This window comes from Canis aureus, chromosome 18, assembly GCF_053574225.1.
Source record: "Canis aureus isolate CA01 chromosome 18, VMU_Caureus_v.1.0, whole genome shotgun sequence".
Taxonomy (NCBI): domain Eukaryota; kingdom Metazoa; phylum Chordata; class Mammalia; order Carnivora; family Canidae; genus Canis; species Canis aureus.
In genome coordinates this window covers 4,698,723-4,711,734 of record NC_135628.1, presented here as the reverse complement: position 1 = coordinate 4,711,734, position 13,012 = coordinate 4,698,723, and the positions used below count along the sequence as shown (strand labels likewise).

Genomic DNA, 13,012 nt, shown 5'->3' with positions numbered 1-13,012 from the left:
AGTCGCGCGGGCATGCGCAGTCGCGCTCACTTGCCCTCGCTCGACCCGGTCGTCGCACCTGTGGTGGGCGGAGGTGGCTTGAGGACCCGGGGGGCTTGAGGTGGCGGCCCCGGCCTCCGGCGGTCGCGCTTCTGCTCCGTGCTGACGCTCCCTTTCAGGCACGGACTCGCTCTTCGTTCGGGGTAGGTGTAGAGTAGTCGTTTGATGAAGTTCCCGCCTTCTGAGGAGCGCCGGGTCGTGGCGGACCGTGACGGGGACTGTGACGGCAAGTAGGACGGGGCTTCCTCCCTCCCTGCCAAAGCCGCCGCCACGCGGGGCCCGCGGAGACGGTCCTTCCCTTCAGAAAGCCCCCGACACGGAGAGAACGCGGTCCCCGAAGGAAGAGGCCTCCTCTGAGTTTGACGTGACCTCAGGTCGCCGCCGCTGGAGTCTGGAAACGGCAACACGTTGATTGTCGCTGCCGCCGAGGAGATCCGTCGAGGGATGACGCCCGTCTGTGTCCCTCGAGACGATTTGAAAGGAAAATAGCCATAGACCGTTTTTTTTTTTTTTTTAAAGATTTTATTTATTTATTCATGAGAGACACACAAAGAGAAGCAGCTCCATGCAGGGAGCCTGAGGTGGGACTCGATCCCGAGACCCAAGATACGCCCTGGGTCAAAGGCAGATGCTCAACCACTGAGCCACCCAGGCGTCCCCATATACCACCCTTTAAAAGTTTGTGTAATACATTTTTTTTTCCTTAAAAAAATCTCCCAAGGGACCCCTGGGTGGTTCAGTGGTTCAGTATCTGCCTTCAGCCCAGGGTGTGACCCCGGAGACCCGGGATGGAGCCCGCATCGGGCTCCCTGCATGGGGCCTGCTTCTCCCTCTGCCTGTGTCTCTGCCTCTCTCTCTCTCTTTGTGTGTCTCTCATGAATAAATAAATCTTAAAAAAAAAAAAATCTCCAATATGAGATTTTGAAATTATTTCCTTCAGAGACTCTCACAGGTAAGTATTTTTAAGTAGTTTGGTTATTTGGGTCCCCACCTGTGTTTCCTAAATGCATTCCTTCGATAAGTATTACGGGTTCTTGAATCCAACCAGGCACAACTAGGTTTTGGGGAGACATCAGAGATAACACAAGCCTCTCAGCCGGGAAAGACCAGAAGCAAGTAAACAAATTAAGGCTATTGCAAATTAGAGTCACCACAAAGGAGGTAAGTGCCCTGGGTTTCTGGAATCAAACCATTTAGGTTTCCCAGCCACACCACTTATTGCCTTTAGCTGTGTGCCCTCCAGCAATTTAGCCTCTTTCTTCTGCTTCACTCTCCTAATCTGTGAAATGGAGATAGTGATAGTACCCAACACGCAGCATTCTTTGAGTAAAGTAAATAAAGTAATGAGCTTGGCGTTGACTTAGTCTCAATGTAAGAGGTAAATAAATTTCAGCTACTACTATTATGGTTATTTTAGATAAGGTAGGTAGACCTGAGTAGAGAATTCTGAATGACGAGGAGCCAGCCATAAAAAAAGTCGAAGCAGAGCTTTCCTGGCAGAGGAAATGGCTAGTACCAAAGCCTGAAGCCAGGAAAAAGCTTGCACTTAGGCCTGAGACTAAGGCAGGCAAGTGAGACTTTAAGCTGGTGGCATCCTGTTTTGCATCACAAGCAAAATTTAAGGAAGCACTTGTAATTCTTTTATTTTGTACCTGGACACCTCATTCCATCTTCATCCCTGCCCTGCTTGGACCAAAAGGAGGCCTGAGGCTGGACTATCATGAAGGAAGGGGTGTATAACGAGAAGACCTTATGGGACTTACGTAAGTAGTTTGGATTTTACCGTAAGAAAAATTGAACATTAAATATTTTTCAACTAATGAAAAACATTCTGGTGTGTGTCTTATTTGAAGACGAACTCTTCTGTAAAGAAGGTTTTTTGGTCTGAGCATTTGGCTGATTGGTGGTACCATTTACTAAGATGGGGCAAGACAAAGGATAAACCTAAAGATGAAATGAGCATCTCAAAATTAACATATTCAAAAGGAAACACTGAAGTGTAGCTGTCAGGTGGGTAGTTGGATGTTTGAGTATGGAGTTCAGGAGGAAGGCTGGTCTTGGAAATATAAATTTGGGAGTTATACACACATTACACATATAATTGATTATTAAAAGTTGGGGATTTACACAACGAGGTTTTTTGTTTGTTTGTAAATTCAGATTCTATAGTTTGAATGTTTGTGTTTCCTTTCCCCTAAAGTTCATATATTGAGACTTAATCCCCAAAATGATGGTATTTGGAGGTGGGGCCTTTGGGAGGTGATTTCATGAATAGGATTAGTGCCCTTATAAAGGAGAACCCAGGAGCTCCCTTGCCCCTCCCACCATGCGAGGACACGACCAGATGCTCTATGAACTGGGAAGTGAGCTGTCACCAGGCACTGAATCTGTCAGCACCTCGATTTTGGACTTCCCAGCCTCCAGAACTGTGAGAAATAAATTTCTATTTATAAGTTATCCAATCTGTGGTACTCTGTTACAACAGTTCAAACAGACTATGACAATAGATAAGATTATTCTAGAATTTATATGGAAAGGTAAAGGAGCTAGATAGTTAAAACAGTTCCCAGAGGAATACGGTATTTTAAGTCTTATCAGGACAGGCAAGCTAGAAATAGACCCACACAAGTAAAGCCAAGTAATTTTTTGACAAAGGTGCAAGAACAATTGAGTGGAACTTCCTCAACATCTTCAACAAATGATGCTGAATCAACTGAATATCCGTAGGTTAAAAAAAAGAATCTACTTAACCCTCATGTCTTCTATAAAAATTAACTCAAAATGGGTCATAAACATAAATGTTCATAGCAGCATTATTCCTACTAGCCGAAAAGTGGAAACAACTCAAATCCCCATCAACTGATGAGTAGAGAAAATGTGATATCCATATGATATATATTAGTTTCCTAAAACTATAATAATTACTACAATAAGATCACAGGCACAGGTTCTAAGTGGCCATAAATTGGGGGGGGGGGGGACATTATTTAATCCAGTCACTATACATGTCACTTAGCATAATGTTTTTCAGATCTACACAGTAGCATGTTCTATACTTCATTTCCTTTTTATGTTTAATCATGTGTGATATTGTTTGCCAAAGGTGATTTCAGGAGGTGGCAGGATCCATGAGAAGGTTACTGTAATTGTGGGGGCGCCTGGGCGGCTCAGTCAGTTAAGCATCTGACTCCTGGCTTTGGCTCAGGTCATGATCTCAGGGTTGTGAGATTGAGTCCTGTTTCAGGTTCTGCGCTCAGTGCAGAGTCTGCATGAGATACTCCACCCTTTACTCCCCCCCCCCCCCGCCCCGCCCAGAGCCATGTGTGAATAATAAGTGAATAAATCTTTAAAAAAGAGCCATGTGCTTTCTCTCAAAATAAGTGAATAATAAGTGAATAAATCTTAAAAAAAAAAAAGTTATTGTGAGTGAACTGGAGAAGGACAGGAAAAATGGAGAGGAGAGAATGCGTTCACGAATTAAAATCAATAGAATTCAGTGACCATATGTGAAGGGGAGAGAGGAGTCAAAGCTGATCCAGTAAGAACACAGGAAGAAAATGTTTTGAGGAAACAGATAAATTTTGTTCTGCTCAAAGCCAGTCTAAAATGCTTGACGAATATCCATGTCCAGATAAGGTCGGCAGCTCCCCAGAGAGGCCTGAGATATCAATTCAGCCTAGAAATTATCTCCTGAGAGGTAATAATGGACATGTTAGAGCAATGATATTGTTACAGAAGGGATAGGATGAAATGACCAAAGGGCCAGGAATACATGCTTTGGGAATGACTATTCTTTTAGGAAGCCACCAAAGAAAAGGAAGCAACAAAGGGAACGAGAAACGATGAGAAACGATCATCTTAAAAGCAGAAAACTAGGAAGAAATCAGTGTCTGAAAAATCTTGCATTGAATTGTAGCCTGAAGATATAACAATAATAGCAATAATGATAATAAATTCATTTCATTGTACTTCCTATGTGCCAGTCACCATTCTAAGGGCTTTGCCTATACAAAATCAGTTAATACTCTCAGCCTATTGAGGTTCATACTATCTCAATTTTTCGGAAGGGGAAATGGAGGCACAGGGAGGCAAAGTCATCTTCTCAAGGTCGTCTACCTGGCAGGGCTGGGATTCTAACTCAGCAAGCAGCTCTGTAGTCCATGCTTTTAGTGATTAATTACTATCTAACGCTGATGTAGCACTTTCCTGTGCCCGGACACTCATCTAGGCATTCTATATCCAGTAATTCCCATAATCCTCCCTGTAACTTTGAGGTTGTGCTGTTTTAAAGACATCCAATAATATGTCTGTTTTATAGATGAGGAAACTGAAGTACAGAAGCAGCTGCTAAGTGGGGTGGTCAGAATTCACAGCAGGGTCTTAGGCTCCAGAGTGGGAAGGCGATGCCCACAAAAGCGGTATCTCCCTGGGGGAGTGGGGGATACACATTTCGCCTGTGGGTTTTCACTTTCACACTGTGGTGCTTCTTTCCCAAGCTGATTTCATCTGACTAATAAATCAGACTCGGAATAAATGTTGATTCATTTACAGGTTAATCACAGGCTTCATTCCTGGACAGATAAGAAATCGGTGATTGAGTTTTGTCTGAAGTGATTTGGGAATTCCCCCAGGGTGACTTCCTGGAGTGGGTCAGAAAGCCACCTACCCACATTGTTAATGACTACAGTGTTCTGCTTGGTTCACTGATGACAGGAGACTGGGAAAACAAAGAGGGCAAAAACCAGCTGGATCTGAGAAATAAATGTTCCTCAAATTTAGGTTCTCCTTAGTTCTGGCACTTTTTTTGTTTGTTGTTTAACTGTGAAGCTTTGACTCAGACATTAGGGATGATTAGCTAATACGACTCATTTTCCCATTACACAGGATGATGCTATATTTTGTAAGGAACTTGTTTTAAATTTAATGTTATCACATTTTTTTATGACTGGTTTATTTTCTGTGGTGATGTGTGTGGTATCGTTTTCAATTATTTGAAAATATTCTCTGGGGATCCTTAACTCTTAATCCTGTCTGTGATCCACTTGGGTTAACTGCTTCTTTTAGGGATAATTTTGGAGGCATAAAAATGGTAAATACATTTTTTTTGCATTATAAAAATTCATGTTGCATTATTAAAATTCACAAGACAGTCAAGGGGGGAGAGATAGGCAATATTTAAAAATTATTACATAGTATTAATCGATTCCACAAATACTTACTGTGCTATTACATTTTCTAAGCATGGAGGATGAAATTGCAAGGAAGACAGGCCAGATCCTTGATCTCCAAATGTTTGGAGTGGTAAGAGAAACAGACAGATATCCAAGTAAATATTAGGTAGTGATAAGTTCTTTGAAGAAAAATTAACCAGGTGAAGGGGATGGAGAGTAATGGAGGCAGGTGGGAATTTAAAATCAGGATTTCAGGGAAGACCTCTCTGAAGAAGTATTCTCAGTGGGATAGGAAGTTACAAGGATTTGATTTTTCATTTTTGAAAAAGAGTGAGAGAGAGAAAGCAGGGGGAGGGGCGGAGGGAGAGAATCTTTCAAGCAAACTTGGCACTGACTTGGGGCTTGATCCCATGACCCATGAGATCATAACCTGAGCCAAAACCAAGAGTCAGACACTTAACTGAGTCACCCAGGCACCTCTTGGTTTTCCATTTTATTTTATTTTTTAAAAGATTTTATTTATTTATTCATGAGAGACAGAGAGGCAGAGACATAGGCAGAGGGAGAAGCAGGCTCCTTGGAGGGAGCCTGATGTGGAACTCCATCCCAGGACTCCAGGATCACAACCTGAGCCAAAGGCAGACACTCAACCACTGAGCCACCCAGGTGCCCCAATTTTCCATTTTAAAAGGTCATTCTGGCTACAAGAAGAAAAGTAAGTAGGAGGACAAAAATAGAATTAGGAATACCAGTTAGGAGTCTGTTACAATATTCTAAGTCCTCAACCCTACCTATTAGAATCCTCTGGAAAGGATTCTAACTAGACCCAATCTAAACCAATTATGTAAGAATCTCTGGGAATAGGGTTCAGAAATTGATACTTCTCAGGGCTCCTCTGGTGATTTTAATATGCAGCCAGGGTTGGAAAGCATTGTGGAAAAAAGATGTCAGGGGCTGGGTCTAGAGCGGTTATCTATATCCAGCAGGAAAATATAAAAACCCAGAATGTTTAACTGAAGCTATTAAAACAGGAATGGATCTTTATCTAGAACTATTTTCTTCCTTAAGGAATATGGTTAGATCAAGGAACTAAATACATCCTTAAAGAGGAAAATAATTATCAGCAAATGATGAAAATGGATATTGCTTAACAAGCATTAACCAATATGATACCAAGAAGTAATGGTTAATGAAAATGTTTGTTTGTGTCATGTTTATTTCCTCAAATATTCTGACAGTTATCCCAGGTTTGAAAATGGTTATAGAAGGATATGGGAAGCTAGATCTAGAGCACTTGTCTTTGTAGGTGGTAAGGTGTCAGATTCAAGGTGTATATGTTTTGTGGAGACCGCAGGGAGATGTAAAGTGACATTAAAAGGAAAGATGGGGTCAGGGATCCCCTCCAAATTTAGCCCTGAAAAAGTGAGTGGTGACTGAATTTACTGTAATGGGAGAAAATGGGTGGAAGAGCAGTACTGTGTGTGTGTGTGTGTGTGTGTGTGTGTCTGTAGGTGTGGGTGGCTATTCAAATCAAGAATATTGATTTGAACTTCATAATGTAGAGAGTGCTAATCAACTGTATAGTGGAGTGTTATGTAGAGAGTTAGATGCAGGTTCACAACTGAATTATCAGTTTCCAAGAATAATTGTCTTCAATTTTGTACCTATTATTTTTATTAACTAGGAAATTTACTCTATTATTTACTTCACTTATAAAGGCAGCCTTTGTACATTAAAAAAATTTTCCAGGCAATTTTATTTATTTTACTTTTTCTTGCTGGACTTTTATTGAATACCCATAAAGCTACTGCACTGCAGATAGGCATCATTTAAAGAGTATCTTATGAGTATGGTAAGCCTTACTTCCAACAGAACATGGTTGTAGACTTCTGGGAAATAGTAGAAGGTCACAAATGCGTGAATGTTTTTTGCCTTGAAACACTGCAAAAAAACTATTTTTTAAGAGGTGATTAAAAGGTAGCTAGCTAATTATGAAATTCTGGAGCATCTTCTCCAAACCTAACATAACTCAAGAGGACCTTTAAGTTCATGACATATTAATAGTGAGAGGAGCTCAACAAATATAATGGGCTCTTAAATTAAAATAGACAGCAGAAAGTAGGCTTTTAGATGAATTGCTACAAGAAACAAATTTATCACGTACTTAAAATACAACAAATTTTAAATCATATTGCAGTTCTATATTGAAACTGTGAGACAAGATACACAGGCCAGACAAATACATATCATAGATTAATGAATATCCAGTGGGTGACATACAATATGTGATTAACTACAAAATAAAAGTTATAACTAAAATATTGAATATTTACCATAGCTAAGAACTATGCCAAGCATTTTACATGCATTAACTCTATGTCAGTTGGGAATACTGTTTGTTTGTTTTTTTCCAGTTGGGAATACTTTTAGCTACAAGTGATAATATTCAATAGCAGTTACTTAAAAACACACGGTTCACTTTTCTCATGTTAAAAGGAGTCTGGCAACTGGTGTTGGTTCAGTTACCGTGATTTCTGGTAGAATTTATCCCATTCTTTTGGCCTTATCCTCATTGCTGTAAGATGTCTCTCAGCTCCAAGCAGTGTATTTGTGTTAAAAGCCAGAGAATGCAAGAAAAAGATGGTCCCAGTCATATCCATCCTCTTTTATCAGGGAAGACAAAGCCTTCCAGAGGCTCCAACAGATTTCTGCTTTTCCTCTGCTGACACTGTCACCTAGCATCCCAAGTTGTAAAGGAGACTGAGAAATCAAGTATTGCACTTTTTTCAGGCTTTGCAGTGGAGCAGGAGAAGGGAAAAGAAGATTCAGGAAGGGTGTTGGTTTAAGGAGCCAATGGTGACTCACAAATCCGTGTCATCCTTATAAAAATCGTATCAAATTGGTACTGTTACTTATTGCCATTTTACAAATGGGGAACCAAGCTGTAGAGAAGTTGTGAAACTTGGCCAAGGTCAAATAACTAAGAAATGATAGAACCAAGAATCAACACAGAGGGTCTGCCTCCAGAGTTCATCCTTTTCTCAGCCACTCTTCTACATTATAGAAATAAAGCCTCGGGGATCCCTGGGTGGCTCAGTGGTTTAGCGCCTGCCTTTGGCCCAGGGTGCGATCCTGGAGTCCCGGGATCGGGTCCCACGTCGGGCTGCCGACATGGAGCCTGCTTCTCTCTCCTCCTGTGTCTCTGCCTCTCTCTCTCTCTTTCTATGTCTATCATAAATAAATAAATAAATCTTTAAAAAAAAGAAAAAGAAATAAAGTCTCACGTGATACTACATTGTGCCTTCTTGTGTGAATGATCTCTCATAATGTCCTAATCTGCTCATGAATGGCATGTTGTGTTTTATAATACTCAAAGTATTACCTAAAAATTAAATAAACGTTTGCTATTGCTGTTGTATTTTCTTATCTGACCAATAATAATAAACACCACAGGTAACTTAAATTTGTAAAGATTCTCTTTGAACGAATTCTAGGCATTTTCATGCGTATCTTCATACCTGTGATTTCTTCATAAATCCTGTAAGGAAGAGACAGAGGTAGGTATGGCCATTTGCATTTGATAATTGGGAAAACTAGATCAAAGTTTCGTCAAAGAAATCAGAGACTTAAATTCAGATCTACATAGAGCCAGGCCATTTTTCATTAGACACCTGCAAGTATAGATGTTTTTACTTTAGGACAGATTTTAATTAAATTTACAGAAAAATTGGAACCAGTGTTACATTAAAAAATGTCCCACCTAGGCAAAGGCTTAAAACTTTAAAATTGAGCACTTAAATATATCTTAATTTCTTTCTTAAAAATGGTCTCTGAGGTACTATATTTTATAAGAGCTAGTTCCATTGGTTGCTTGAAATTTTGACACATTTTTATGGCTCTATTTTATATAATCTAATACCCCCAAGTAATTGTAAATTCTCTGCAGGAAATGAATTATACACTTCGTTGTTATTGCTTGAAAGAAATTAAAAACTCATTGATATCATTTATGTTAAGTATTTTTTCTGTTGGAGTTAACCTTTTATTTTTCTTTTTTTTTAAAAAAGATTTTATTTATTCACGAAGACACAGAAAGAGAGAGGCAGAGACACAGGCAGAAGGAAAAGTAGGCTCCTTGCAGGGAGCCTGATGTGGGACTTGATCTAGGACCCCAGCATCAAGACCTGACCAAAGGCAGACGCTCAACCACTGAGCCACGCAGGTGCCCCTATTTTGTTTCTTAAAATCAAATGAGTTTTCTTCCTTACTAATTTTTTCCTGTTCTAATAGGCAACATTGATTTTTTACATTTCTACAAAGTTTTGTAAATAAACAAAATTTGTTATTTCTCTTTACTAGACTTCTCGTTTGTGTACTACCATGCCAAATAGTTTTCCTCTTTCAGTATTGAGAGTTTGTGGAAGATGTCAATTTAACTCTAGAAAATGGATTTATGCGTCATGGCTGCCATAGAATGCACATAAAACAGTTGCTATGAACTTGTAGAAAATGACGTCTGGCAATATCATTATTTTAAAAATTTGTATTTATATGTGTACAGTAATTAAAACAAACTGTAACTTACATGTATTTGGCTTAAAGCTATGTTCAGAATTGTTACATTAACATAGACCAGTAGTGTAGATAGAATTTCTTTGGCCTCCAAGAAAAATTTCAGAAATGTACCTCTCACAATTTGTTATTTGGAGAATAGATACAGATCTCCAAATGGGGCTATTTGAATGGCATTTATTATATTTTGGGAGTGAGAAGCAGCTGTCTCCTTGCTTTGACCTGGCTTTATGACTGTTTTTCTTATGTTTTTAGAGTATCCAGGTTGACTGGGCCTGAAGACTTATTAATACGTAATGAGCTAAAGAATAGATCTTCTGAAAGTCCATGGTTTTATGCTGAGTGTTATCAGTAAGATATATGGAAAGCAACAATATAAAGAGGAAAAAACATATTTAAGGTGGAAATGGAATTATTACTAAGCACCTCCAATGTGTGGGGCCTTTTTTATGCTTTTCTGTTTAAGTCAGGAAATCACCCTGAGAATGATGTGTCAGCCCCATTTTGCTTGAGAAAACTGAGGCTTAGAAAGTTTAATTACCTTGACCAGAGTCATTACATCTGAGGCTTGGATTTGAACCTGGGTCTCATTTGTTCCACAATTGTGCAAATATTGCCTACCACCAAGATAGGCTTTGAGAGGGGCACCTGGCTGATTCAGTGGAATGAGCATGTGGCTCTGGATCTTGGGGTTGTCAGTCCAAGCCCCACGTTGGGTGTACAGCTTAAAAAAAAAAAAAACTTTGAGAGACACAAAGAAGGGGTAGTTCGTATTATACTGTAAATGTATTTACTATAATATATCATCTTCCAGAATACAGTGAGTTCATCAAATTCTCGATTTTTACGATGCAAAGGTGAACAATTATTTTCTGGGCAAAGGTACACATAAAAACACTGTTTAATGCATTTATGTTTTTATGGGAGTAGCCTGAAAAGTCAGACTGTAGCACCACTACCTATCATGGTGAAGAATGCAATAGAGGAGTGCACTCAGACAAGGGGAGCATGGAGGTGGAAAGGCTAAGGAGAAAAATATGCTAGTTGTAGGAAAATCCCAGGAATGTCAAGAACCTGAGCAGGAGTTAGCACAGGGGATGGGGGAGAGAGTTTTGAGTTTAATCCGGTAGGCAAAACGCAACAGAAGACAACTGTAGGCAAAAGATAATACTCAACAACATAACGGAACAGCTGTGGCTTCTAGTCTTCTAATGAAGAGCAGGAGCCAGACTGCGGAAGAGAGAAGATGAGCAGTCAACCCTGCAGTGCCCCTCCACTTTCAGTCCCCTGCTACACGTGTCGCTTCTTCTTGTCACTCTTGTGACCTCATTTTGTAGCACTCTTCCCATTGCATATTCCTCTCTGCTTTTCCTTAGATATACTAGATTCCCTGCTGACTTTGCTCTGCTCTGGCTGTTCCTTCTACCTAAAATGGTCCCCACAGGACATCCAGTAAACCACTAAATGAATCATTTCACCTCCTTTATGTCTTTGCTCAAATCTTACCCTGTATGTATATTATATATAAGTGGGGGGGGGGTGTGACATATTAACATTGTATTAGTTTTAGGTAATGACTTGACATATGTTTCTATTAAGAAATGATAACCACAATAAGCTTAGTTAATATCCATCACAACACAGTTATAGATTTTTTTCTTTGATGAGAACTTTAAAGGTCTACTCTTTTACCAACTTTCAAATTTATAATATAGTATTGTTAACTATAGTCATCATGCTGTACATTGCCTACCCACTTTATTAATACTCCAACCTGCTCCTTCATCCTCTGTAGTGCCTTACTCTGCTCTCTCTGTTTTAAATTCCATAGCATTTGCCACCTTCTCACATACTGCAGTGTATTAATGTTTATTTTTTATGTTTACCCCCTGCTAGGGTATATGCTATAGCAGGCATTTGTGTTTTATTCCTAATGTGTCTTATGACCCTAGAATACTGCTCCAGGCAAGCCAACCGAACTTGATGGCAATCACAAATGTCACCGGTCAGCCTATACACTATACATGTAAGTTAGGCAAACATATCCAAACACTGATAAAAATGAGAGAGAAGTAGTCCCTAGGGATCTATGACTATTTTTCTTTATCCATCTCCATCACCATCCCCTTGCTATGGTAGGACCCGAGTCTTGTGTTGGGTGCAGCCTCCTCCCCCAGCATGTGTCTCACATGTCTTCACAGGTAAGTTTGGTCAGTTTGGCATGGGTTCAACTATTTTCTCTTTTCTTCCCATTTTAGTTCCCTTTTGCTGGGTGTTACAACGTCTGCTGGTTATTCCATCTCTTCTGGCTAATGCTATTATTGCTCCCAGTAGAATCACAGCACTCACCCCACCACCTCGACTCTTTCATTGAGCACTACTACTGGCTTACTGGAGACATGGTGATTACACAGATGTCTATAAAAACAGGCAAGATACCTTTATGTGTGTAATGCTTTGCAGGAGGGGGACTCCAGAATATTTCCTTACTTGTAGAACTTTGCTAAGCAGCATGTCCTATTGAAAGAAACCATACTATTCTTTCAATCACTTCTGCTTTCTAGTTCCTTAGCATTTTTAAAAACATGTTTGATTAGCACTAGACCAAGTGCTAGGTATGCATTTTTTTTTAATTCTCAAAACAACCTTGAGAGACAAGTGTTATTTTCCAATTTTATAGATAAATAACCCAAGGTCAAAGAGCTAAATACTTTCCAAATGTTGTGTAGCTAGTAGCTCTGCGGTAGGATTCAAAGCCAGGATCAATTGGATCCTAGAGTAGATAATTGATCCTGCCACCGGAGCTACTTTGCTGACCATCCCATCCTCCAGTAGATATGACTCAGTGAATTGCTGTCTCCCCGGAGACTATGATTATTCCTCTTCCTACAAGTAGCTCTTGACCAATGACTGAATTACATATGGGGTTACAAAGGGCTAACCCCTTGTTTCAAAGGGAAGCTAATTCTGTGGTGCAATTTACACTCCAGAGCTTCCTGTGAGAACAAACAGAAATTAGTCTCTATCCCAGACACATCTTTCACTTTTGAGAGGACACCCCGGTGAAACTTATCTCTAAGGAACCTGACCTAGGATAGACTCCTAATCCTGTTCGTTCGTTCGTTCTTTCTTTCGTTCGTTCGTTCTTTCTTTCTTTCTTTCTTTCTTTCTTTCTTTCTTTCTTTCTTCTTTTTCTTTTCTTTCTTTCTTTTTTCCCTTCTTTCTTAGAT

At 39.8% G+C, this 13,012-nt stretch overlaps 1 long non-coding RNA gene across 1 annotated transcript; it reads left to right on the top strand.

Moving 5' to 3' along the window:
- The first annotated feature begins 36 nt into the window (after positions 1 to 36).
- LOC144288513 (uncharacterized) lies at positions 37 to 12,206 on the top strand. Its single transcript, XR_013356379.1, has 4 exons — positions 37 to 1,802; positions 8,705 to 8,767; positions 9,278 to 9,432; positions 12,041 to 12,206. It is a non-coding gene; the product is annotated as an uncharacterized LOC144288513 (long non-coding RNA).
- Positions 12,207 to 13,012: the final 806 nt, after the last annotated feature.